We start from the raw sequence: 26,152 nt of genomic DNA on the forward strand, positions 1-26,152 counted from the left end.
CCCAGAATTGCACAAACTCGGCATCGCGTACAACCTCGGCATTGCGCACCACATTGGCTTTGCCCATGTGCACATCGATCTATTTTCACTTAAAAATAATCCCAGAATTGCACAAACTCGGCATTGCGCACCACATTGGCTTTGCCCATGTGCACATTAATCTATTTTCACTTAAAAAAACATCCCAGAATTGCACAAACTCGGCATCGCGGACAACCTCGGCATTGAACACTACATTGGCTTTGCCCATGTGCTCATCGATCTATTTTCAGTTAAAAAACATCCCAGAATTGCACAAACTCGGCATCGCGCACCACATTGGCTTTGCCCATGTGCACATCGATCTATTGTCACTTAAAAAAACATCCCAGAATTGCACAAACTCGGCATCGCGCAAAACCTCGGCATTGCGCACTACATTGGCTTTGCCCATGTGCACATCGATCTATTTTCACTTAAAAATAATCCCAGAATTGCACAATCTCGGCATTGCGCACCACATTGGCTTTGCCCATGTGCACATTGATCTATTTTCACTTAAAAAAACATCCCAGAATTGCACAAACTCGGCATCGTACCATCTTTAAAAGTTCACTCACCCTTCGAGAGCCAAAGCCAAGAAGAGAGTCGATAATCCTCTTTGGTGCACCGGAAGAATTCACTACAAAAGACATCGTTACGGCATTTGAGTTACATCTCCCGTCCAACAAAGTAGGGACTATCGACCCAAGAACTCCCCTACACCAATCCAACTCCAAGAATAACTGGATTATCCAATTGGATAGGGACTACTTCAACAGTCTTGGATCTAGCGGCCGCATCTACTTAGGCTTCTTTTCCTGCCCTTTTAGAAGATACCTCCGTGTCCCTCGTTGCTTCAACTGTCAAGGTCTAGGCCACATCAGCAGGAATTACCAAGAACAACCCTCTTGTGTGCAGTGCGCAGGCCCACATTCCATGCCCATAGGATCCTGCAAGGAGCATCCTATATGCAAAAACTGCACATTGGCAAATCAGCAACAAGGTACAGATCACGACTGCCACCACGCGGCTAGTTCAAAACAATGTCCTGTATACAGGACTGCGGTCCAGAAACTCCTGCGGACAGCAGGACAACATTAGATAACACCCAAAGATCAAGAATTCCAGTTCTCAAAGTCATACAATGTAACTTACAAAGATCCTCAGTAGCCACAAGTTACATGCTGCATGTCCAATTCCAACAGCAGGCGGACTTAGGTATCTTTCAAGAGGTTTATATTACTAAAGAAGGTCTTCCAGTTGGCTCAACTTCACACAACAAAATTTTTCTTTCCCATAACAAACTAGCTATGATCGTCTATAACGGTGCAATGAATCCCATGGTCTGGAGAACGACAAACCACACAATTGCTATCATTCTGGACTCAATAGAGGGAAGCCTCATGGTCATTTCATGCTACTTTCCCCCTAGTCTCAGTATCAATGACCTCCTAACTGAACTTGACTTCTTACACCATACTCCTCTAACCCACATCCTGATCTGCGGGGATTTTAACGCTGCTAACCGCCTTTGGGGCTCACCAACAGACAGTCCTCGCTCCTTTCCTGTCATAGATTTCATAAGTTCTCATGGATTGGTCATCCTCAATAAAAGCGACTCCCCTCCCACCTTTGACACAATACGTGCCAGAGGCTGGCCTGATCTCTCTTTGGCAACACCACAGCTATCCTCACATATTGCAGCCTGGACAGTAGCAGACTTCCCTTCTCTTAGTGACCATCAAGCTATCATGTTTAACTTGCAATCCCCACGCAGCATTGTAATTAAACAAAGATTTAAGACGGCATATGGTGGGACACAAAAACTGGAACAACACCTTTCTCCCTTCATCCCCTGTATTAAAACAGCACTTCAGAATAGCACGACCAGAGCAGCTCTAGAGAAAGCCTATGACCAATTAATTGACCAATGCACTGATGCCTGCCGCATGACTTTCAAGACAAAAAAAATTAAAATTCGCACATCAGCCTCATGGTGGACACCCCAATTGTCACAGGAACGGAGCAAACTCAGAAAACTGAGACGGCAAGCTCAATCCACACAGGAGCCAATGGTACGTAGGACACTCTTCGCCCGTTACAAAATACAACAAGCGCAATATAAGCGACAGATCTCTATTGCCAAGCAAGACTCCTGGCGCGAATACTGCTCTCGCACCGTTGAGAAATACGACAAGGTTTTCAAGATTGCAACCAACAAGGTCTTTAGACCAACACAAATCCCCCTGTCAATAGCTCCAACAGCCACTAGTGCTACCGAAGCAATCAGCTACATACTTAAGTCACTCTTCAAAGAAGACCCACCGACAGATGACAACCTTGCGCAATCAGAGATAAGAACTTCATTCAATAACTTCACCAGATATCAGACTTCTTTGGAACCCTCTCCTACTAGGCATGAGATAGAGGCTATCGTCAAACACCTAAACACAAAGAAGGCACCAGGCCCGGACGGGCTAGACAATGCCGTAATACGCATGATTTATGCTTTTACGCCTGACCTAGTCGAAGAGTACATCGGTGCCTGTTGGAAGAATAGACACTTTCCGAAATCGACCAAAAATGCAGAGGTAGCACTCTTCTATAAAACGGGCAAAGATCCACAACAACCCACATCCTACAGGCCAATATGTCTCATCCCCTCGTTTGGCAAGCTGCTAGGCTAGAAAGGGTAGTACTTGGAAGACTAAATTTTTTCCTACAAAGAAACAATTCCATAGACCCCAGGCAATTTGGTTTCCGAGGAGGACTTTCTACAGAACACGCCATCTCCAAGTTAATGAACTTGATAGAGTGCAACAGAAACAAGGGGCACCACTCCTTGATCATTAGTCTGGACATCCAGGGAGCATTTGACTCCCTGTGGTGGCCAGACGTTATACAGGCTTTATCTCAGATGAACTGCCCGGCAGAACTACAAGAGCTAATTCATAGTTACCTCAGCGATCGCACACTCCAGTATACAGCGAACGATGGTATAGTCAGACATCACCTAAAGAAAGGATGCCCCCAGGGCTCATGCCTTGGACCAGTACTTTGGTCGATAGTTGCCAACTCAATCTTCAAGGAATTTGATGACAATTGCCAGGACTGTGACATACTGGCCTACGCGGACGACTTCATTTCATAAGTTCTCATGGATTGGTCATCCTCAATAAATATGTCCATGGAAGATCCAAATTAGAAATGGCAGCGCAATTCTACCTCGACAAGTTTAGCTTCTGGGCAAGGGACCACAAGATCACGATCTCTGCCTCAAAATCCCAAGCTTTGCTCATAGGCGCCAAAAGACCTCTCAAAAGGAATCCATCCATCAAACTTTATGGCAACCCCATCAAGATAGTTAAACAACTCAAATACTTGGGCTTAATCATTGACTCAAGTTTATCCTGGCTTCCGTATCTTCAGTATCTAAAAATAAAAACAGACAGTCTTAAAAATTACATGCAGAGAACAGCGGCTCCAACCTGGGGCATTTCATCGAAACTGCTAAAACATTGGTATCTCACCGTTACTCAGGCCATAGTTTTATACGGATCCGGCATTTGGGCAAAACATCTAACGGTACAAGAGAGGCGCCTACTTAACTCACTCCAACGCCCACACCTTTTGCAAATAAGCAGAGGATACAGGACAACTTCAACAGCGGCACTGCAAGTCCTAACAGGGATACCACCACTAGACTTGGTGGCAGAGCGAGAGGCGGCCATCTCCAATACTCTCCGACTTGGGAAAGACTATAAACTCTGGAACAGGAACTTGCATACCTCGGAGTATATGCACAAGATCTTTGACTATCCCTGCCACCCAGCCCAGCATAACCTCGCGGAAAATATATACACGCAGATACTTCTCTGTCGGCAGAACTCAGTAGCCATTTACACGGATGGTTCCAAAACAAAGGATGGCACTGGATGCGGCTTATGCACAATGATCGATGGAGAAATCAAATACCGCTGGAAACGTAGACTCAATCCGAACAACACAGTCTACCAAGCTGAATTGCTAGCTATTAAAAAAGCAATCGACCTCTCATATGGTCACCAAAAAACTGTCTATATCTATAGTGACTCACTGTCGAGCATAGCCGCCATAGAAGGACCAGCCAGCCGAGACCCCTTCGTACTCAACATACAAAGGGCATTAGTCAACCTCCCACTCAATTATCGTCGCATCATTAGCTGGGTACCAGCGCACACAGGTGTAGTCGGCAACGAGCTGGCGGATGAACATGCAAAACAAGCGGCTTCGGGTATCTTCCTGCCAGAACATGCTCTACCTCTGCCTTCCTCTTATCTCAAAAAGATTACACGCGGCGACCTTTACGCAGAATGGCAGCAGAGATGGGATACTTCCCGGACAGGTCGAAGGACGTATAAATTTATCCCAAAAGTTACAGACCTTGTCTTCTCCAACTCATCTTCATTGACTACGTTCCTCTCTGGGCACGGCCCGTTTCCTGATTACCTACACAGATTTGGACTTAGAGACTGTGATCTCTGTGAATGTGGACTAATCGGAACGCCAGACCATTATGCATTTACATGCAGATTGACAGAGGCGCACCACATGCGTCCTCCTTCAGATAGATATTGGAGGGAATGGACAAAAGTGCTACTAGAACGGAGGGATGCGTGCTTTAAGCTTCACAAGATCATCAAGTTCTGCAGGGTACACTTTTCATTTGTCACCTAATACCTCCCAGCGCATAACCCTGCTACCAGATAAGTAATATCTGTTTGCTACTGTTATGTCCATATTATTTTCATCATACTCTTATCCTATTCGTTAGATGCATTTAACGTATTGCCTTAAATACTACACTTTATGTGACTTTTACTTGACTGTAATAATCATCCTCGATGTGTTTATAGTATTAACTTAATTATTATAATTGATATCATATGCTTTCATTTTAATCTGAATTTTCTAACTACAGTATATGTTGTCAACACATTAACGTGTCTAATATATTAATTTAATCATTATAATCGTAATCTTATGCCTTCCACTTAAATTGAATGTAGTAAATACATAATCCAACGTATATATATGTAAGTGGATTCCCATCAGCATTAAGTAATGAACTGACACTCTTATAAGTATGTTTCATAAGCAAATTATCTTAAGATTGTATTATATTATGTATATTTAAGCATTGCCATAAGTAATGTAAGCAAGATCCTGTATGCGTATTAATAATATGTGTTGCCAGTTGTACAAAATTTCATGCTTGTTTAATCATTGTACCATGGTATTCTGTGCTTTGCTTACTGTACTCAGAAACTTCATTCTTAGTACTCATTCATCTCAGTATGTTGCCATTTTTATCTCTTATGTTTTTATTGCATATTACCAAGAAGTGTCATGTAATCAAAATGCGCACTAAGTCATGTCAGCCATAGCACTTCCCTATATTCTTTATTATTTTACTGCTATGTAATTATGCCTTATTGCAAATCGTGTAACCTACTAAGCAAGCATATCTAATCTAGAATTTATCATGCGCTTACTTAGTATTAATAGTTATAAGATAGTTGCATCATTTCGATTTCCGCACAAAATTCCTGAAACACAGCTGTATGTTTTGCATTAAATTAAGAAATTTTGAAACTTATAGTACTATTTGCGAACTTTGTTATGCACTTATGAGCTTTAGTATTAAATACTATTCTTTAGTTACTCACTATTAACCGTTATTAATGTATCTCAGTATCATTCATTTACTTACCTATTCAAATTTGCAATGTTCTGCATTCGAGTATTTAAATATTTATCTTATAATCCTATATATTATGTAAGCGCATATTATGAAACGCATATATTATGTAATATGTAAATAACGTGTGGCTGCTAGGACCTATTTAATGTTTATAATATTCTGTGTGCACAGCTACTAATGAGTACAATATTTGTGCGGATAGTAAGTTATATAATTTGTTCATTGAGCAAAACAGTAATAATGTTTGATGCTATGTATATTTTTTTTAATGCTATGTGTAATTTTAGTGCTATGTATAATCTTCATGCTATGTATGTAATCTTCATGCTATGTATATCATCATGCTATGTATGTATGTATGTACAGTATGTCTGTAGTATGTGACACGGACAGATACGCAGCATAGATTAAGCCAAGTTCACCAATAACGATTTGTAGTGAAGTCCGGACACCTTACTAACTCAATGTACTAAATTTCATGCAGTGCTCTTAACCCATTACTGCCGATGGAACATTACACAATCAGAGCAATTGTAATTACACGCGCGTATGAATAATACTCAGCTCAGTACAGCACTTACATCTTTTCATGTAGCAGACAACGTCTGCAAAGGTGCCATTGTAACAACCATTACTGTGAATCGGTAACTTCTGACTTAGACTCAATAAATGCCGCTGGTTTGCGGGGCTCGCCCTGGCAGTGGCGGAAGTAGATAGTAGATAATTTCTACAGATCAGGCACTATTCCGATTGGTTATACCTGAGGCCGGAAGCCTGGTCTGTAGTGCTCTGCCCATGTACACTGCTCAAAAAAAAAAAAAAAAAAAAAAAAAAAAAAAAAAAAAAAATGGGACAGTGCTATATTTTCCGTTCTACTGGGCCGATTGACAAAATTCAAACTGCGTTTTTCATGTCTCGAATGCGCGACTTAGGATATATATTAGATATATATATAGCGCTACTCTAACATAGGTATTTTGACACAAAATCGGACTTTTTCTGAAATAACATACCAATTTTTTTCCATATTTCGATTCTACGACTCAAATTATACCAGAATACCAAGTTTTGTAAAAATCGTACGAGTAGTTTTTAAAATATAAGCTCTCAAAATTTTAGCTCCTCAATGTTAATTGAATTTCGCAAATATTTATTAATCTCTCTTTTTTTATTAAACTTTTTTGATTTTTTCTCTCACATTTCGAAATTTAGGTTCATTCCAAATAAAATTTACCCATTTTTTGTGTTTTATTTTTTAAATTTCTATTTTTAAATAATTTTTATAAATTTTTCGAAAAAAATTTTGAATTATAACCTATAAAATTTTTATCATCATCTTAAAGTAGGTGTATTTTTAAGCATATTTGCAAAAAATTAGACTTTTTTATTCAGAATTTTCTAAGGTATACACAAATTTACTTATTTTCGCGTTTTGAAATTTGGCATCTTTTTTTTTGAGCGATAATAATGCCAAATGTGGTCTATGGATTTTTGTTACATTGAATTGCCACAGCTATTTTTAACCTTAAATTTCAAGTAAAATTTTAAGGAGAATTAATTATATAACATTTTTTCCCTCAATGATGCGTAATAAATATTTATTAATAATATATGAAAAGCTTTTTGAGTAAATTTTTGTAAGAGTAAATTTTTACCTTCGGCGTTTTATCGTCTGCTACCTCACTTCGTTTAAATCAAATTGTCTAAAACTAAGAATATTTTCGTTTGATGTTTATTTGAATTTTATGACATTAACTGCATAACTCATTTCTAAACAAACTGTTGCTTTTGAAGTGGCTGAAAGAGAGGCTGATACTAGCATCCATATTTTTAAAGCACAGTATATTTTTATAAAAACATAAGATTTAGAATAATCATTTTTATAAAAGTCAAATTATGATATAAACATGCAACCCTCTAGTGTGTATTTAATTATGGCAAAGCACACTAGGGCTATCTGCCTAAGAGGAGGGATGCCTTTCGTGGAGGACTTTCTAAGGGAAACTGGCTCGTATACACGTTACACATGGGGAAAACCACGAAAACACCCATGCAGCCAGCCCGTTCGCGGGATTCGAACCTCGGGCCGAACTACCAGTGTTCAGCGACTTTACCGCTCGGCCGCTGGTGGGCTCTGCAACCCTCTAGAGAATTAATGGAAGTTCAATGGCTATGCAGAAATGATCTGCAGCTACTTAATGGCAGGATAAGTCAGCAGATGCTTTGGACAAGTAAGAATCATTATATAAACGACACCCAACATTCTGGATTCAATTAAAAACGAGGATACGATGTTTATTAAATGAATTTAAGAAGTTTTGAAACATAAAAAATCAACTCATTTTTTTTATCCTAAAATGTATTTTTGTGCGTAGCGTATTTTCATTATATCCTTAAAATTCTAATTTAGAATGTAATTGTCAAGAACTGAATCCTAATCATCAGTAATATAATATATATTTAAAACGGTTATTAATAAATCCTTCTTATAAAGTAATTGCAAATATTTCAAAAAACTTTCTGTCTGAATGCAAATACTTTTCTGTTCAAATATTTTTAATTTTATATTAATCAAGATTGCACACGATATTATTTATTTGCACTTCAATTCTTAACGTCAGTTCTAGTAGAAGTTACAAATCAATTATATTTAATTAAGGATTGGATTATTTAATTATGGCAAAGCACACGAGGGCTATCTGCCTAAAGGGAGGGATGCCTTCGTGGAGGACTTTCTAAGGGAACCTGGCTCGTATACACGTTACACATCGGGAAAACCACGAAAACACCCATGCAACCAGCCCGTTCGCGGGATTCGAACCTCGGACCGAACTACCAGTGATCAGCGTCTTTACCGCTCGGCCGTTTGTGGGCCTTTATGAAATGGAAGGCGATAACTTTATTTAAAATGATAGTCAGAAATACCAAAATGTTTCGAAAAGTTGGTTACTTTTTAATATACTTTCAGAATGCTTAAAGAAAAAGAGAAGAAAAATAAATTTTTTCGTAAAATTTAGTATTTGTATTTTTTTTTAATTTAAAACTTTTCAATCTTATGATATTTGATTCTTGCAATTTCAAAAATAAAATATTTGACTAAAATATGAATAACATTTTAAGAAACCAAATGTAGGATAAAATTGTGTAAAGCAATGGGCACAATGATAAAACTGTTTAAAGCTGTGTATGCAAGTCATCCTAAGTTAAAATGTCGGTTATACATCTCTCTTATTTATATATATCTTTTCTGAACGGAACATTGAAAGGCGTGTAAAACTGTGCTTTACTGTATTTTGTCTTTTAATATAGTATGCAGTTTTCAAACTCATCGTAGTCTGGGTTACAAAGTATTCTTCCGAAAGAAACGCAGTTCAAATAAATAAAATCAAATTCTGGAAAATTGATATTAATAAATATATTTAAAATGCTCAGTTCGAAGGAATAAATAGAAAATTTTAAAACAATTATCTGAAGAGACAATGCAACACAAACAATTAAAATAAAAGTATAAAAATTAAAAAATTACCTAAAATAATAACTATGACGAAAAATATATATATATAAAGAAAACTATTTGAAAAAAAAAAAATAAACGCTGCACCTTTATTTACGCAGTTTGAATAGGTAAATAGAAATTTTTAAAACAGTTATTCGAAATAAAAAAACGTGCAACTTAAACAATTAAAATGAAATTCGAAAAAGAAAAAATTACTTAAAATAATAAGTTATAGTTAAAAATATAATATAAGGAATATTATTTGGAAAAAAGGAACGATGGTGACTTTTTTTCCTCTCACGGGAAAGGAAACTAGGTTGCCATTTTTAAGAAGTTCGCCAAGTGAAATATTTTTGGCGCAAACTGACAAAAAAGTGCCAACATAAATTTGTGAATTTCTCCGTAAATTTCGCTCCAAATTTTACAAAATTTCATATTTAGGCGTAATTTGAGTCGTAGAATCGAAATATGTAAAAAAATTGGTATGTTATTTCAGAAAAAGTCTGAATTTGTGTCAAAATACCTATGTTAGAATAGTGCTATATATAAATCTAATATATATACTAAGTCGCGCTTTCGAGACATGAAGAACGCAATTTGAATTTTGTCAATCGGCCCAGTAGATCGGGAGATATAGGACTGTCCCATTTTTTTTTTTTTTTTTTTTTTTGAGCAGTGTACATATCGATCTATTTTCATTAAAAAAAACATCAGAGAATAGCACAACGTCAGCTTTTCCAATCTTCTAGGATTGAGCCAAAAAGAAATACAAAATATTAAAAATAAGCAACTTTAAATCGAACCATACAAGAAAAACTTTTTCACTTACCCTTTTCAAGAAAAATGTAAAGTCTTTTAGAGGGGTTTTATATATGAATTTTTCTCAGGGGGAAACCCTTTTGGATCCCTCCTCATCTTTAAATAAATTTACTAACGTTTTATACGCTGTTTCCGCAATATATGCAGAAAAAAGGCTAAAACCCACAGGGAGGAAAACACTCGATTAAAAAAAGAACCACCGCATAAGAATATTCAAACCACAACAGAATTAACAAGTAAAAATTAAAATAAATAAATAAATAAATTTTAAATAATGAAAGCTTTTAGATTTTACATTACGCCCAAAGGGGCGTTTTTTTTTTTAACGTTTTGTGTGTTACCTTTCTATATCAAATATAATGTTTTTTACACTTAAACCATAAAATTCAGTTCAACAGCAATATCGGAGTATAATTTTAAAATGAGCATATCTCTAGAATTTCCGATACACAGTTTTGCACTCTGCACGTAAAAATGTTTTTTTCTCCGCACTGTGTTGCCGTTGCTCGCTTTGAAATCTTTGAGTTTGCTAATCAAAAATTCGTTCAAGTTTTACAAAATATCAATCAGATAATAAAAAAAATTCCAAGTTTGGGCTTCCAGATACACATATTAGGTTGGAAACGTATGTTATTCAAAATTTGATGGCTCTAGGTATCGTTGTTTTATCACAATGCGAGAAACATTTATGCAGATTTTTCAATATTTAATTTCTTTAAATATAACACAGGGCGATAACATTTAGTGGCAACAGAATAACAACACAGCTTCAAAACATCGGGTTAGCCATGTTGGCGCGTTTATTGCCCATTGAAAAACAATCGCCAAGCAGTGGGCTAAACCGCATTTTAACCCTTAAATTATATTTTAACTGAGTTGAAATGGTAAGTTTATAACGTTCTGCGCGAGATTTTTTTAAATTATAAATCTACTTTTGTGTGTTGTGTGGTAGTGTTAGCATTTAATGCAACGAATTATCTCTCGTAAATGTATTATTAAGATACGAAACGATTGAAAACGATCATTACCAAACGATTGAAAATATTGAATGCATGCGTTAAAAATTATAACGGTAACTTCTGAAAATACAGAAGAGAATTCTTTTGCTTAAAGAATGTTTTTTTTTTTTTTTTTTTTTTTTTTTTTTTTTTTTTTTTAAATTGATGAGTGTGTCAGAATCGGTGCTTACTGCAGAATGGATGAGTATCTGAATCTGGATTTTTTTTTTATCAGTTGGAGCGAAGAGGTAAAAAGAGCGTTATTGAGTGGTGTATGGAGAAAAGTTTGATTGCAATATCGTATAAATGCAAAATTTGTGGAACAAATATGAAACTAGTAGAGCGAAAAAACCGTATAGACGGTTTTGAGTGGTGCAATTCTGGGATTTTTTTTAAGTGAAAATAGATCGATGTGCACATGGGCAAAGCCAATGTGGTGCGCAATGCCGAGGTTGTGCACGATGCCGAGTTTGTGCAATTCTGGGATTTTTTTTAAGTGAAAATAGATCGATGTGCACATGGGCAAAGCCAATGTAGTGCGCAATGCCGAGGTTGTGCGCGATGCCTAGTTTGTGCAATTCTGGGATTTTTTTAAGTGAAAATTTGATCGGTGTGCACATGGGGAAAGCCAATGTGGTGGGCAATGCCGAGTTTGTGCAATTCTGGGATATTTTTTTAAATAAAAACAGGTCGATGTGCACATGGGCAAAGCCAATGTGGTGCGCAATGCCGATATTGTGCGGGATGCCGAATTTGTGCTATTCTGGGATGTTTTAAAGTGAAAATTTGATCGGTGTGCACATGGGCAAAGCCAATGTAGTGGGCAATGCCGAGTTTGTGCAATTCTGGGATATTTTTTTAAATGAAAACAGATCAATGTGCACATGGGTAAAGCCAATGTGGTTTTGTTTTGTTTGTTTTTGTTTTTGCTAGAACGCCCAAACCCGCCTGATCACAAAGTAATCTTATGGTCCAAAAAGGGGGCGTCCCATTCACACCACATTCCGAGTAACTAAAAATGTTAGTATAATCAACTAAAGAAAATAATAATTATACATCCAGCAAGGTTGCCATATGACTATATAATTTTTTTTATTTATTAATTTTTTTTTTAAATGGCTGGATTAACGACCCAACAGGAAAGAAGAAAACCAAAAATAACTAAATCAAGAAAACTGTATTAGTGAAAATGATAGCATAAAATAAGGAAGGAAAACACACATAAAACACAGAACGAAAATATGACATACAGTCACACATATCATCAAAACACGACGAAAAAGACATCCTAAAATAAATACATTGAAAATAAAATGAACTTAGTTAAAAACCCCAATCGCATGTCTATTGCCATTAATAAAGGCCATCAATTCTTTTGCATATAATTTCAAATGTTTAAAATCAAAATTCAATAAATCAAAATGTATATCACAAAAACTTCGTCTAATAAAATCAGTCAAATGGCAGTCCACCACGAAGTGTTTGGCATCACCCAAAACATTACAATTTGGACATAGATCATTATCTTGTACATGAAATCTTTTTAAATAATGAGGAAACCTACCATGCCCGGTGATAATCTGATTCATATCAATGTCATCATAGATTAAAACTTTATCTGTAATTTCAATATTAATCAACAAATTATTTTTCTTTGTTGAACTTTTCCACACATCTTTCCATATATTTATATAATATTTCTTCATACCCGTAATAGCAATTTGTCTAGAACCAGAAATTTCCACAATGGGTGCATTAGTTGAAATACATGCCTCCTTGGCCAGACTGTCAGCCCTCTCATTACCAAAAAACCCCACATGGGCTTTAATCCAATGAAAAGAAATCGTAGAACTGATAGATTGCAATAGAAATTTAATATCCATAATAATACAGTTAACATTATCGGGGCAAGAGAACGACTGGAGCAAAGAAAGACAATCAGTATACAAATTTATAGTAACACAAGTTTTAATATTCATTTTAATCCATTTCAAGGCCTTCAAAACAGCAATACATTCCGCTTGAAATACTGAATTATAAGAATTCAATCTATATAAACCATAATCAATTTCAACATCATAGAAATATACAACAAGAACAGCTCCAGTACACCCTCCTAACCCCGAACCATCCGTATAAATATCATATATTCCAATTTTTGGAATTTCTCTATCAAACCCATAACTGATTCTATTTACAAGGTGTAATAAATGTACATTAAAGCCAATGTGGTGCGCAATGCCGAGTTTGTGCAATTCTGGGATGTTTTTTTAAGTGAAAACAGATCGATGTGCACATGGGCAAAGCCAATGTGGTGCGCAATGCCGAGGTTTTGCGCGATGCCGAATTTGTGCAATTCTGGGATGTTTTTTTAAGTGAAAACAGATCGATGTGCACATGGGCAAAGCCAATGTGGTGCGCAATGCCGAGTTTGTGCAACTCTGGGATGTTTTTAAGTGAAAATAGATCGATGTGCGCATGGGCAAAGTCAATGTGGTGCGCAATGCCGAGTTTGAGCAATTATCTGATTTTTCTTTAAGTGAAAATAGATGGATGAGCACAAAGACACCGAGTTTGTGGAATTCTTTGATGTTTTTCGAGCGAATACTGATCGTTGTGTAAAAGGGAAAACGAGGTTGTGTGTGATGACGAGCAGTAATGTAACTTCATTTATGTGTAATGTTTAATGTATTGTTGCGTGCGTACAGGTTCGTTATGAAATGAATGCACAAGTCAAATGAAAAATGAATAAAAATTTATTATTATTACAACAAAAATGTTTAAATTTTCTCAAATTATCATGCAGTATTACAATATCTCACAGTAGTTATCTTTTAACTACTCAAATGTACAATAGAACGTAATTCAAAACAGCTAAAGAACGCTAATCCGCGAATTCGCTGTAATCAACAACAGCAGTTTTCTAAACAATAACAAACTAAGCAACTACTACAAACTGAGATGTTTTCCTCCTTTTTATAAGATTTTAAAATCACGCGCTAGAATTTTCCAGTACTTTCTCGAAATCAAAAAGAGATATTTATTTATTTAATGCACGCGCTCTTGTATTTTCAATTTTCCGGCTTAGCTTTCTTTTAATATTCGTCACGCGCTGCACTGCGCGAGAAATAAAACCATTTAATTTGTAATTGAACTAACATTAGCTTTTTAAATACCAATTTCGTAACACTGTCCCCTTCCTAAGGACTGCACGTCCCGGGCAGTACAATCCCTGGACAGGAAGCTAAACTTACAACTGTGGCATAAATGCAACTGAGGCATAAACATTACATCACAATATCAAACAACATGAACAATAAATGTAATAACTAACTTAAACAAATCAAATGCTATCAAATACTAAATACAAAACAAATACTAAATACAAATCAAATCAAATACACATTTAAAAACATAAAGGACCATGGTCTGATACTATTTACAATTATTTACATTACGTACTATGGCCATAGTAATGAGCTAACCTGTCGTAATGAACGACTTTAGGTTTAGAGTTCGAAGACTTACGAATCCGAACCATGACGTCATTTAGTCTGTTCAGCACTGTATACGGATCATCCGAAGGTGACTGTAATTTAGGACTCAGTCCTTTTCGTTGAATCGGGTTCCACAACCACAGTTTCCTTTGTTGGATCTATGTCTAGTAGCTCGCGTGTCGTATCTGGTCTTTACTTTCTCCGTCGCCAAGTTGACTCGCTTTCGTGCAGAACGGTGCATCCCCTCAAACCGGGCCTGGACATCTTGGATGTGTTCCTCAGGCGATGAAGGCGCATCCGTAGGGCGACCAAACAGGCGGTCACAAGGCAGACGAAGGTCTCGACCGAAGAGCTTCTGAGATGGAAAATAGCTGGTAGTCTTGCGTTTCTTTTCGACCCTAGCATGATTTCGGCGGCTTCCCGAGCTGGGTCTTTCGGACAAGGCGTCGGCATTTCCTAGTGAGGATCTCTTCTGAGGATGGATAGTCATGTCACCAGATGCTGAAAGCAATTTGTTGTTTTTCAAGTCTAAGGAAAAATTGTATTTCCTTAAAAAGTCCAATCCGAGTATACATGGATCTGTGATATCCGCCACATAAGCCGTGTGATGGTAGGCGGCACTTCCAAACGTGATGTTTACGTTTAACTTCCCAGTTATGTCGATCTTATCACCAGACGCAGTCTGAAGGGTAACACAGGATGGCGTCCAAATAAGTTTATCTTTAAACTGTTCAGCTAAATCTTTCCTAATGATGGTAACATTAGCTCCTGTGTCAATGATCATATCGCAAGGAACTCCATCGATATTCCCATTAATGGACATTCCGTTACTGTTGCCACTCACTGTATAAATTTTAAGCGCTTTGAAACAAGGTTTTTCATTATCTGGCAACCTCCGTTCCTCGATATGGTCACTAATTTGTTTACTGCGTCGTTGCTGGGAAATGGTCTTATTTTCCGTACCTCCGGATGTTCTGCAATTTCTTCGTATGTGGCCTTCAACTCCGCAGTTCCAGCATTTTAGAATTAGTTTCTTTTCACTTCTGTTCCGTCTCAAGCCACTGACTTGTCTGGTAAAATCATCTGCTTTATATTCCGTAACCTGGGGTGTTCTGCAATTCCGTCTTAGGTGACCTTCACTACCACATCTCCAACACCTTATAGCCACTTTCTTCTCGCTCCTACTCCGTATCAAAGCGTCGACTTGTCTGGCTAAATCATCTAAACGAGCCATCAGTTGATTCACTGGCTCATGGACTCGCACAGCTCTAACTGGGTAGCGATCTCTACTAGTTGCTTGCTGGGCTGCCTCGAACTTCATGGCGTACAACAGAGCGCTTTTTATGTCCTTTACATCTGCCATTCGAAGAGCTTTCTGTGTTTCAGGATCCCGGATGCCGTCGATGAAATATTGCAGCGACAGGATTTCTCTTGTTTCTGTCGGGCACTCCGAAAAGGCGAGGTGGGACAGCCTTACAACATCCGCGGCGAGTTCCTGGAGTGATTCGGTGGGCTTCTATTGACGAGATTTTAATTGAAGCCTGCTGTAGTCTTTTAAACACTTCTCCCCAAAGCGCAGCTCCAAGGCGCCGGACAGAGCTTCGAAATCTAACCTTTCGTTTTCAGGAAGAATCTGAACGATATCCGCTGCGTCGGCTCTTAAAGAAGCGGCGAGATGACAGGCCTTAGCTTGGGAATCCCATCCATTCGCATCCGCCACGATAGAAAATTGTGTCTTATACACCTGCCAGGAGGTCTTCCCATCATATGTGGATAGCTTCAGAGGTGGACGAGCAGGCATCGGCAAGAATTTAAAACCATCACTATTGTTCCCTGCCGTCGCTACGAATTTCTTTAAAATATCCACTTCTTTGGCTACTGCAGAAACCCTATCATCAATTTGTTGTTCGATTTGGTGTTGGACGGCACAAACTCTTCCTTCAATTCGTTCCTCCACAGCAGAAACTCTCCCTTCTAAATGTTCTTTTACAGCAGAAACTTTTTCTTCTATTTCTTCTTTCACCGAAGAAACTCTTTCTGCAATTTGATCTTTTACGGAAGAAACTTTTTCTTCAATTTGTCCAACTTTATTTTCAACTGTGTCAATTCTGCCTTCTATAGCTTCAAATTTATTTTCTATTATGCAGGTAATTTCTCTTTTCAATTCTTCTTGACCAGCTTGAACGGCTTTCATTTCGTCCTTAACGGATTCCTGGCCCAATTTCATTTCTTCCTTAACGGAGTTGACGGCCCCTTCCATTTTTCTTGGAAAGCAGCAAATGCAGTCATCATTTGCATGAATTGTTCTTCCATCGCTCTTCTAATTGGCATTCAAAATCCCACTTCTGACACCAAAAATTGTTGCGTGCGTACAGGTTCGTTATGAAATGAATGCACAAGTCAAATGAAAAATGAATAAAAATTTATTATTATTACAACAAAAATGTTTAAATTTTCTCAAATTATCATGCAGTATTACAATATCTCACAGTAGTTATCTTTTAACTACTCAAATGTACAATAGAACGTAATTCAAAACAGCTAAAGAACGCTAATCCGCGAATTCGCTGTAATCAACAACAGCAGTTTTCTAAACAACAACAAACTAAGCAACTACTACAAACTGGGATGTTTTCCTCCTTTTATAAGATTTTAAAATCACGCGCTAGAATTTTCCAGTACTTTCTCGAAATCAAAAAGAGATATTTATTTATTTAATGCACGCGCTCTTGTATTTTCAATTTTCCGGCTTAGCTTTCTTTTAATATTCGTCACGCACTGCACTGCGCGAGAAATAAAACCATTTAATTTGTAATTGAACTAACATTAGCTTTTTAAATACCAAATTAGTAACAATATCATTTGTGTATTTTAAATTTGTATTGTTGTTTTTATTGTGAATTATATTTAATACATCATTTTTCATTTAAATTGTATTTTCAATTTTTTGGTTTTGATATGTTTAATAACGCTTTCGGACTTACGATATATATCAATAGCCCGACGATCTTACTCAATAGTATTTAAAACTGTCTTGAAGTCATATTTTAATACGTAGTGTTTGGTATCGTAATTGCACTTAATAATATCAGTTCATTGATAATATGTGTGTGTGTGCGTATGAAAAGCATTGCTTAGTATTCCTAGTTTGTAGTATTTATTTTATTATATTATTTTCTTTCATTCTGAGAAATTAGATTTTTTTACTTATGCGTAGAATTTTGGTATCCCTACAGAGAATATGGCGTGATTTAGGAATTTTAGAAACTGATATGAAAGTTGTGTAATGATGTTTACATGCAATAAAAAATATTCTTCTTTTTTTATTAATGTAATGTTTAAAATTTTTAGGAAATAATGAAAATTGTCTAATTATTGATATGTAAGGAATTATGTCGTTACGTAGCAAGAAGGTAATTTGTAAAAATGATAAAATTGAAATGTTCCACAATATGAATTTAAATTAATTTTTTTTATTTGTATAAATGCTTTAATAAAAATATTTGAAAATATTGAAGCTCTACAAGTATTAGAGACCGCGATGTTGTTTATCGTTTTAATAATTGGTAGTATTCAAGGAGGTTATTCTAACCTCCTTGGTATTCGCTCACTGTATCACGGTAATTTTAAATATAAACAATTTATTATACTTATTATCAGTAACGTCTAAGCTTAAATGTTTTAAATGTAAATTAAAAATAAAGAATTTGATATTAATTTACAATAATAAACAATTTATCATTGTTATTTTTAAGAGAAAATAGAAAGTACGCGTACTGTAAATGCGAGACTTCATTGTGACGTCACAAGCTTAGTCCCACCCATTTATGGACGTCACACAGCTCCTCCTACCGAACTTTGTTGATGCGAGTTAGTACATGGAAAAAATTTGAGAATGCCTCAAACGATTGTGTATGAAAACTAGCTAGAGGAAGAAAGTTCAGACCCCACTGTGGTCGAGTATGTTCTAGACTTAATAGACAGATTAAAGAAGTGTCAGGAGCTGGCTGTAGAGAGGATAAAAGAGTGTCAGAGTAAAAGGAAACTCTGGTATGATCGCAACGCTGTTACGAGAAGGTTTAAGGTCGAAGATCTCGTGCTTGTTTTAGCCACGTCTAAACCACACAAAATGGCTCTGAACTGGATAGAGCCAGGTAAAGTAACTAGTGTGATTTCCGAAACCAATTATACGGTAGAGATTCCGGGTAAGCGTAGCAGTGACACCATTTATCACGTAAATTTGATGAAACCTTATTATCAGCGCCCCGAGTTTGTGAATCTTGTGATGGAGGATGTCATGGAAGATATTGAGGGAGAAGTGGATATTCCTTATCCCTTGGCTGATCCAACTCAGGTAGATTTTTGGAAAATAGTTGGAGATAGTAAGCTAGAAGAAAGAGCTTCGGCAGAGGAAATAGGAAAATTCCAAGAAGTTATAAGGAAGTATGAAGCGGTGTTTTCGTCCGACCCCGGCTGTACGTTTTTGGTCGAAATGGATATTAAATTGTTGGATGAGACTCCGGTTAGAGTCAGGCCTTACCGAATGTCGGCGAGACAAACCGACATCCTTAAAGAGGAAATTAGGCGGTTGCTTGAGTTAGGAGTCATAGAAGTCGGGCAATCTGATTATACTTCGCCTATGATCTTAGTAGAGGTCCCAGATAAAGATCCTCGTCCTTGTATGGACTACAGAAAATTAAATTCAAAAACTATGACCGAATTTTTTCCTCTTCCCAATATTGAAGAAGTGGTAGAAAAAGTCGGCGCAGCTCCATTTATCACAATCATGGATCTAACCAAAGGATACTTCCAGATACCACTCACAGAGCGTGCACGAAGGTATGCCGCATTTGTGACGAAGAAAATTATGTTTGGGCTTTTAAATGCGCCTTTCTATTTTTGTAAATTGATCGCTCAAGTTTTACGAGGGCTGGACAATTTTGTTCTATCGTATATTGACGATATCGCAGTCTTTTCGCCGACTTGGAACAGGCATATGAAGGATTTGGATATGGTTTTAGGTCGCCTTCAGGAGGCTAAATTGACTGTTAAGCCCTCGAAATGCAAATTCGCACAAGTCCATGTGAAATTTCTGGGTCATGAAGTAGGGTCTGGGAAAAGGTCGCCTAGTGAGGCCAAGATTCAAGCAATCAGAGATTTTCCGATCCCCACTACTAAAACAAAGACGCTTTGAAGGGGAAAAGCAAAAAAGAAAAAGTGATTTGGGCAAAAGAGTGCGACGAGGATTTCAATAAACTGAAGACGAAACTAGTAAAAAGTTCGGTTTTATTTGCACCAGATTATTCTAAAGAATTTATTGTGCAGACCAGATGCCAGCTTATATGGTGCGGGTATTGTGTTGTCTCAAATTCAGGATGGGGAGGAACACCCTATGCTGTATCTTAGCAAAAGGTTTACTAAAGCGGAGCGAAATTATAGCACCATTGAAAGAGAACTAGCGGCCATTATTTATGGACTGAAGAAACTAAGTCATTACTTAGACGGACAAAAATTCAAGATCCAGACGGATCATAATCCGTTGACTTTTTAAACAAAATGATGGGATCAAATTCTCGTTTGACTCGCTGGGTATTGTGTCTCCAACAGTACAACTTTGAAATTGTTCATAGGCCAGGCAAATTACACGGTAATGCAGATGGTTTGAGTCGTGCCCTAGTCTAATGACTGAATATCACTAGTGGATACAAAGTAAGGTAAAAAGTAATGAAGATGGGTGAAAATGATTTTTTTAGAGTTTTGGAATTATATTTGTGTAGATTCAAAATTGTTTGCATTGTGTGCTTCATTTTCAAAAAAAAATTGTTAGAATTAAATGTTTTATCTTAAGTATTAGCATTGTGTAAAATTTGAGGAATATGCTTTGTATAAGGCAGACATTAGGAGTAGTTTAAATTATTTTTGTTGTATTTATGCGGTTATGTTATTTAGAAATAAGTGCAGGGTAATGTAACTGGCTTCTCTATTATCACTTAAATGGTTACCACTTGTGTTTTGAAAGCAGTGAAATGTATTTAGAATTTTTCCTTCCATAGTCAAGAAAAATTTCTTTATGAGTGGAGGAGTTGTGATAAGGTCACATAAAAGAAGAAGAGACTGAAGATTTATATGGACAAGGATGCTCATATAACTCATATATTATATGGACAAGGATACTCATATCTCCTAAAACTTCAGCTTATGCTCACGAGAGTGAGCATAATCTGAAAATTATTATTTTTCAACTTACAAATACGTTTTCAATAGTTGTTAAAATAGTCTTTATTAAAATAATTAAATCGTTGACAATGTTAAACACGCAAGCTCGAGAGCCACGAATTGCTCTCGCACGTAAAATGTATAGAATTTGATTTTAAGAAAAAGATTTAGGTTTTTCTCTTCTGAATTGTATGTAGCCATTTTGGGGGGGGGCGTTCAATAAAATTTTCATGTGGTGTTCCGTCATTAGCGTTTTCATTGGAGTTCAACATCACACCGTTGAAGCATTAACACTACACCACAGGCAACTGACTCGAATGAAAGATGAAACGACGCGTTTATGGTAATTCGACGCAAAATCCCATTTCGAGACTAATAGCATCTTTTGATCTAATAATAATAATAGTAACAATAATAATAATTCGAACACTATTTAAATAATGAGTAACTGTAATACTATTTATTTTTTGGAATTTTCTACACCTGTTGTGCATGAGTTTACTATTTGACATGCGGTATGTGGGTAAATTTAAAAATCCTTTTACAACATAAGATCACAACGTAGCACAAGCTTTTCAATTTCAGCGTGACTGGACCACTTACATGACTCCATACCAAGAACTGTAAGCAACTCTCTCTCTCCCTCACATACACACACACACACACCAAAAAAAAAAAAAAAAAAAAAAAAAAAAAAAAAAAAAAAAAATTCACTGCGCTCTTAACCGAATTTTTGTTTAAGTCCAGTCAGCCCAAAATTGTGGAAAGAAATGATACACAGGCCCTGGATATCTCAAGTGATGCGAGCAATGTCATACCAAATGTGCTTAAACGGGTACATCTATTGTCTAATTGTGAATAATCTTTGTTACGATTTTTTAAAGTACTTTTTTGCGATGTTATTTTTGTTAAAATATGGTAAAGATGCAATAAACAATAACGTGTTTTTTTTTAGTCCAAAGGGGCAATTTGCTCAGAAGGACTATTAATTCCGTTTTGGCATTTTGTGTTGATTAATTATAAGCGTAGTTTCACTTTTAAAACTGTTGCCACCAAATATTATAGCCCTGTATTATAGTTAAAGAAATGAAATATTTACATAAATGTATGTACGTTTCTCTCATTGTGATAAAACAGCGGTACCGCCATCCAATTTTGAATAACGTAATCCTCCTGCGAATATGGGCAGTTGGAAGCCTAAATTTGAATTTGGAGTTTGTTTTATTATCCATTTCCTATTTTGTAAAACTTCAAGGAATTTTTCATTAACAAACTCAAGGATTTCAAAGCGAGCCATGGCACCATTGTATATAAAAAACATTTTGATCTCCAGCACGCAGGACTGTGTATCGGAAATTCTAAAGATATGCCCATTTTTAAAATTATTTTGCCATAATTGCTCTTTAGCTGATTTTTATGGTTTAAGTGCGAAGAACATGATATTTAATAAATAAAAGCAGCACACAAAATGTTAAAAAAGTCCCTTTGGATGTATTTTAAATTCTGAAACCTTTCCGATTTTTTATCCTCCATCCTGAACTAATTTTAAAATAACGAAACCTACCTACCATCATTCTTTATTTCAGCGTACCTCTTTCGTTTTTTCACACAGAGTATGGCACAAAAGTATCTCCATGTAAAGAGAGAATTTGAGTAGTTGAAGAGATAGACAAAAAAGTCTAAGACTAGCCTAAAAGAAACAGATCCCTCCAATATGAAACCAGTTCATCAAGTATAAAACGGTATAAATCGAGGACTGACACTAAATTTCACATTTTTGTTTATAAAGTTTATCCTTTAATTTCGTAATTTGCTGTGCACATTTCGCAAATGAATACGCTGGTAGGTCAGCCGCAAGAAGAATCCGTGTTGAAAGCGTCTTTGTTAATGACTTACTTCAGTATCTTTTTTGAAACGCATATAACTGATACTCAGCTTCAGTCCTAGTTTCACATTAAAACTGATTGAAAAGCATTACCTGTTTATTCACGTGGCTTTGATAAATAACCACAAGAATAAATCAAATAGTGTATTATCCAGAGAACAGGGAAGCATAAAACTGAATAATCCCAGGAGATTCACCTAGACAGAAATTCCTGGTGCACATACCCTAGTGTCATTTTACCTTAAAGAGGAAGTGTGATTTCATACCAAAAGTGATACCAAATGATTTCGAAAATGCAAATGAGAAATTTAACGGATGCAAAATTTTTTATCGTGTACTACATGTAATTTCTTCGGTGGAAAAAGGTGAAATTCAAAAATAATACCCAATGAATAATTAAATAGTTTAATTAAACTACAGTTTCTGAAAACTTTGTGTTTCCGTCGTATATGTTTTTTAGTAGTAACAGAAACTTTTGGACTTCCCTGTATATGCTTCTTATGTCAGTCGCCTAAGGCAGGACTTTCTGAATGGCAGCTGATGTTTAATTAAGGAACAGCACTTAATGCAGAAGCCGCCTATACGCTTTAGTGCTTGTGGAAACCTGCAGGGGTGCCGAAGAGTCCGTGATCGAACCTCGAAGAAGGCATGAATGTTTGTGAATGTATAGCGTCTGTGTGGCATGGGTCACTCTAGATATATGGCGAGCTGACTATCCTTTCGTGTGATTTGGACCAAGGACCAACAAACTAACTAAACGTTATACGTGCCTCGTCAATGACACTACACGGCTGGCTACTACCCAACTTAAAGCCGCGATATCAGGCACGGGGCGGGTCCTTGGAGATGGTCTAACACTCCAACTGAGGTCCCGGTGCTCACATCACCAGGAACAACAGCTTCAAATAAATCTCCACCTGATAAGCAGGCTCCCACCGCTACACTGCTCAACTAAGACCACCGTCCCAGCGATCAGAGACCACGATGGGGTGGGCTGAATGCCTGTAGCTATGACTGGTCGTCAATGATGGTACCCGCCAGTACTACACGGGCTACCCCTCCCTCCAGGTCTTGCACGGAATACCAAGGACAGCGGAGACTGGACGCTCAATGGTTCAGGCGCTATTTGGCTACCGATGCCCTAGTTACGGGGATTTACGCCACCCGACCCGTGAAGAGTGGAGATACGCCCCACCCCACGGATCATCGGGAACCGCCAGGCTCATAAATATTATACCCCCGTGGCCGAGCCTGCCTAGGTACAGATCCTAGCCAGTAGCTTCGCAGAGATCTCTAAGTCGACGGGAACCAAGGACCAAAGCTTTTGGTTACGGAGTACCCTTGGAAATGAATTCCAATTGCCTCCACATCGTAATTAAGAAAAACGAATTAAATAAGAAGTCAGCATTCGCTAAATGAAAAAAAAAGAGAACCGTTAAGGGTTTAACACAATAGTTGAATAAGAGGCTATGGTTTGGTTGTAAGGGAGAGATGTAGAACACCCTCGGACCACCCGTGGTGTTCTTGTCCACAAATGACGGAAGTAGAACCAATCCCCTTGAGGCTCTGGCAACTATTCTTCCATGAAATACATGGACAAAATAACAACAAAAACCTATTGCAGATTTTTTTTAAATAAGTAATGTGGTTTCTAGCACGGAGAAGGACTGTGTTACGATACGCAGCGATATATCTCAGGGCACAACAGGTACAACAAAATCTATACTGTAGCATAGCAGAGCTTCTTAAGAAAACAATATATTAATGAATGCTATGCTCCCTGCGAGGCATTCTATCGATGAATAGTGGCAAACACGGAGCAAAAGCGACTAACCTATGGTAAAGAAAAGGTCTTCCTGGATCTGTCAACAAACAGCACAGCATCTTCGGGAAACATTGCTTTAATATACTGAACTTATTCTTTGGGATCCTCGTTGGTGGTCTATGGTGATACTCTTACGCAAATTCTGATTCGTTCTAAAAGTAATCCTGGGCTCTAGCTAGTATGGAAAGAGAAGGTATCCGGTCGCCAATAACATAATCTCCATTAAGCTGATGGCTATGGCCGAAAAGTCATGATAGGAGTGAGCGGTAACAGAACGCAGCTTTACACCTTTGACGCAGCTTTGTTACGGTTATATCCCAAGAGTATTGCAACGAGATTCTTCTGCAGCATGCCCCTCTTTCCCATGGCATACAGACATCTGCAGATTTTCTGATCATACACAGCAATGCACACCCACAAAGGACACCTGAAGTTCGCGAGACATTTGAAAATAAAAATATTCAACATATAAAATAGGCCCCTTATTTGTAGGAATTAAATTCTTTAGACCAGCGGTCTCAAATTGATGGTCTGCGGTTTGCATGAAGACTTTCCAATTATGCGTTTGTTGCAAATACCATGTTCAAAGATTTCAAGAGTCTAGTAGTTTGAAATCCGAGTTTTGATTATTTTCATTTCCATTAAAAACGAATATAAATAACACGTCAGAAAAGTATGTAAATACAGTTAATTAATTTGCATAATATGTACAAATCTTATTCAAAGATTTGAAGATACAGATTTTATTAACTTCTGTTCGTAATTGTCAAAAAATAAATACGATGAACTTGTAAAAACATTTGGTTATTTCGAATCAGGAGACAGGAAAAGTGTGCAAAGCCCTCGCCAGAACTCGAACCTCTCAAATACGCGCCGAGAGGGCTCACCCTTACAGCTCGAAGGCATACTAAGAAGGCGGGAGAAATACCTCATAAATTACTAATTGTTGCACTAAGAATAATCGCATTGTGTGGAAATAAATGTATTTTTAAACATCTCCAAGCAATGCATTTTTTTGTTTTTTTTCACAGTTGAAAGTTAATAAGAAAAGAACCCGTTTTGCAGATGAGTATTTACGATGAGTACCATAATGAAGATAATTTCTAGTACTTTCATCCCAAGATTACAAACGGTATCAGAAAGGGAACGCGATCGAATGGCAAGATATAGTTTGCAATAAAGAATGTTATAATTATTTACGTATAAACTTATGTATTTCTGCTGATGCGTCAGAAAAATTTAGTAAATAAGATAAATAGACTAGGTTCTTATTATTTATTTTCAAGTTTTGTTTCACTTGGTAAATTTTCTTTGAAAAGTTAGAAGGTTTTCACACTTTGCTTATTTTTAGTTTAAATTACAGATAAGTTATTTAAGAATTAATTAAATACTTTAGAACTGTTTGAAAGAAATGCCAGTCTAAGAATTTCATGTTTAGCTGTCAATATATTTGAATAACAAAGTGTAACCAACAAAAATGTCTTACAAGTACCAAACTTTAGATTTTAGATAGGAAATAAACATAAATTTTTTTTCGCTTTGCAATATTATTTTATGGTCCATGCATATTTTAATCATATTTAGTAAGAGATACTTAAAATTTGTTTAACATAATTTTAATTTTGTTAATAATTTTTTTTTTCATTTTGTAA

The sequence above is a fragment of the Stegodyphus dumicola genome, chromosome 3 (genome assembly GCF_044657685.1).
Source record: "Stegodyphus dumicola isolate Sdum_Otavi_A_Nest chromosome 3, ASM4465768v1".
Taxonomy (NCBI): Eukaryota; Metazoa; Arthropoda; class Arachnida; order Araneae; family Eresidae; genus Stegodyphus; species Stegodyphus dumicola.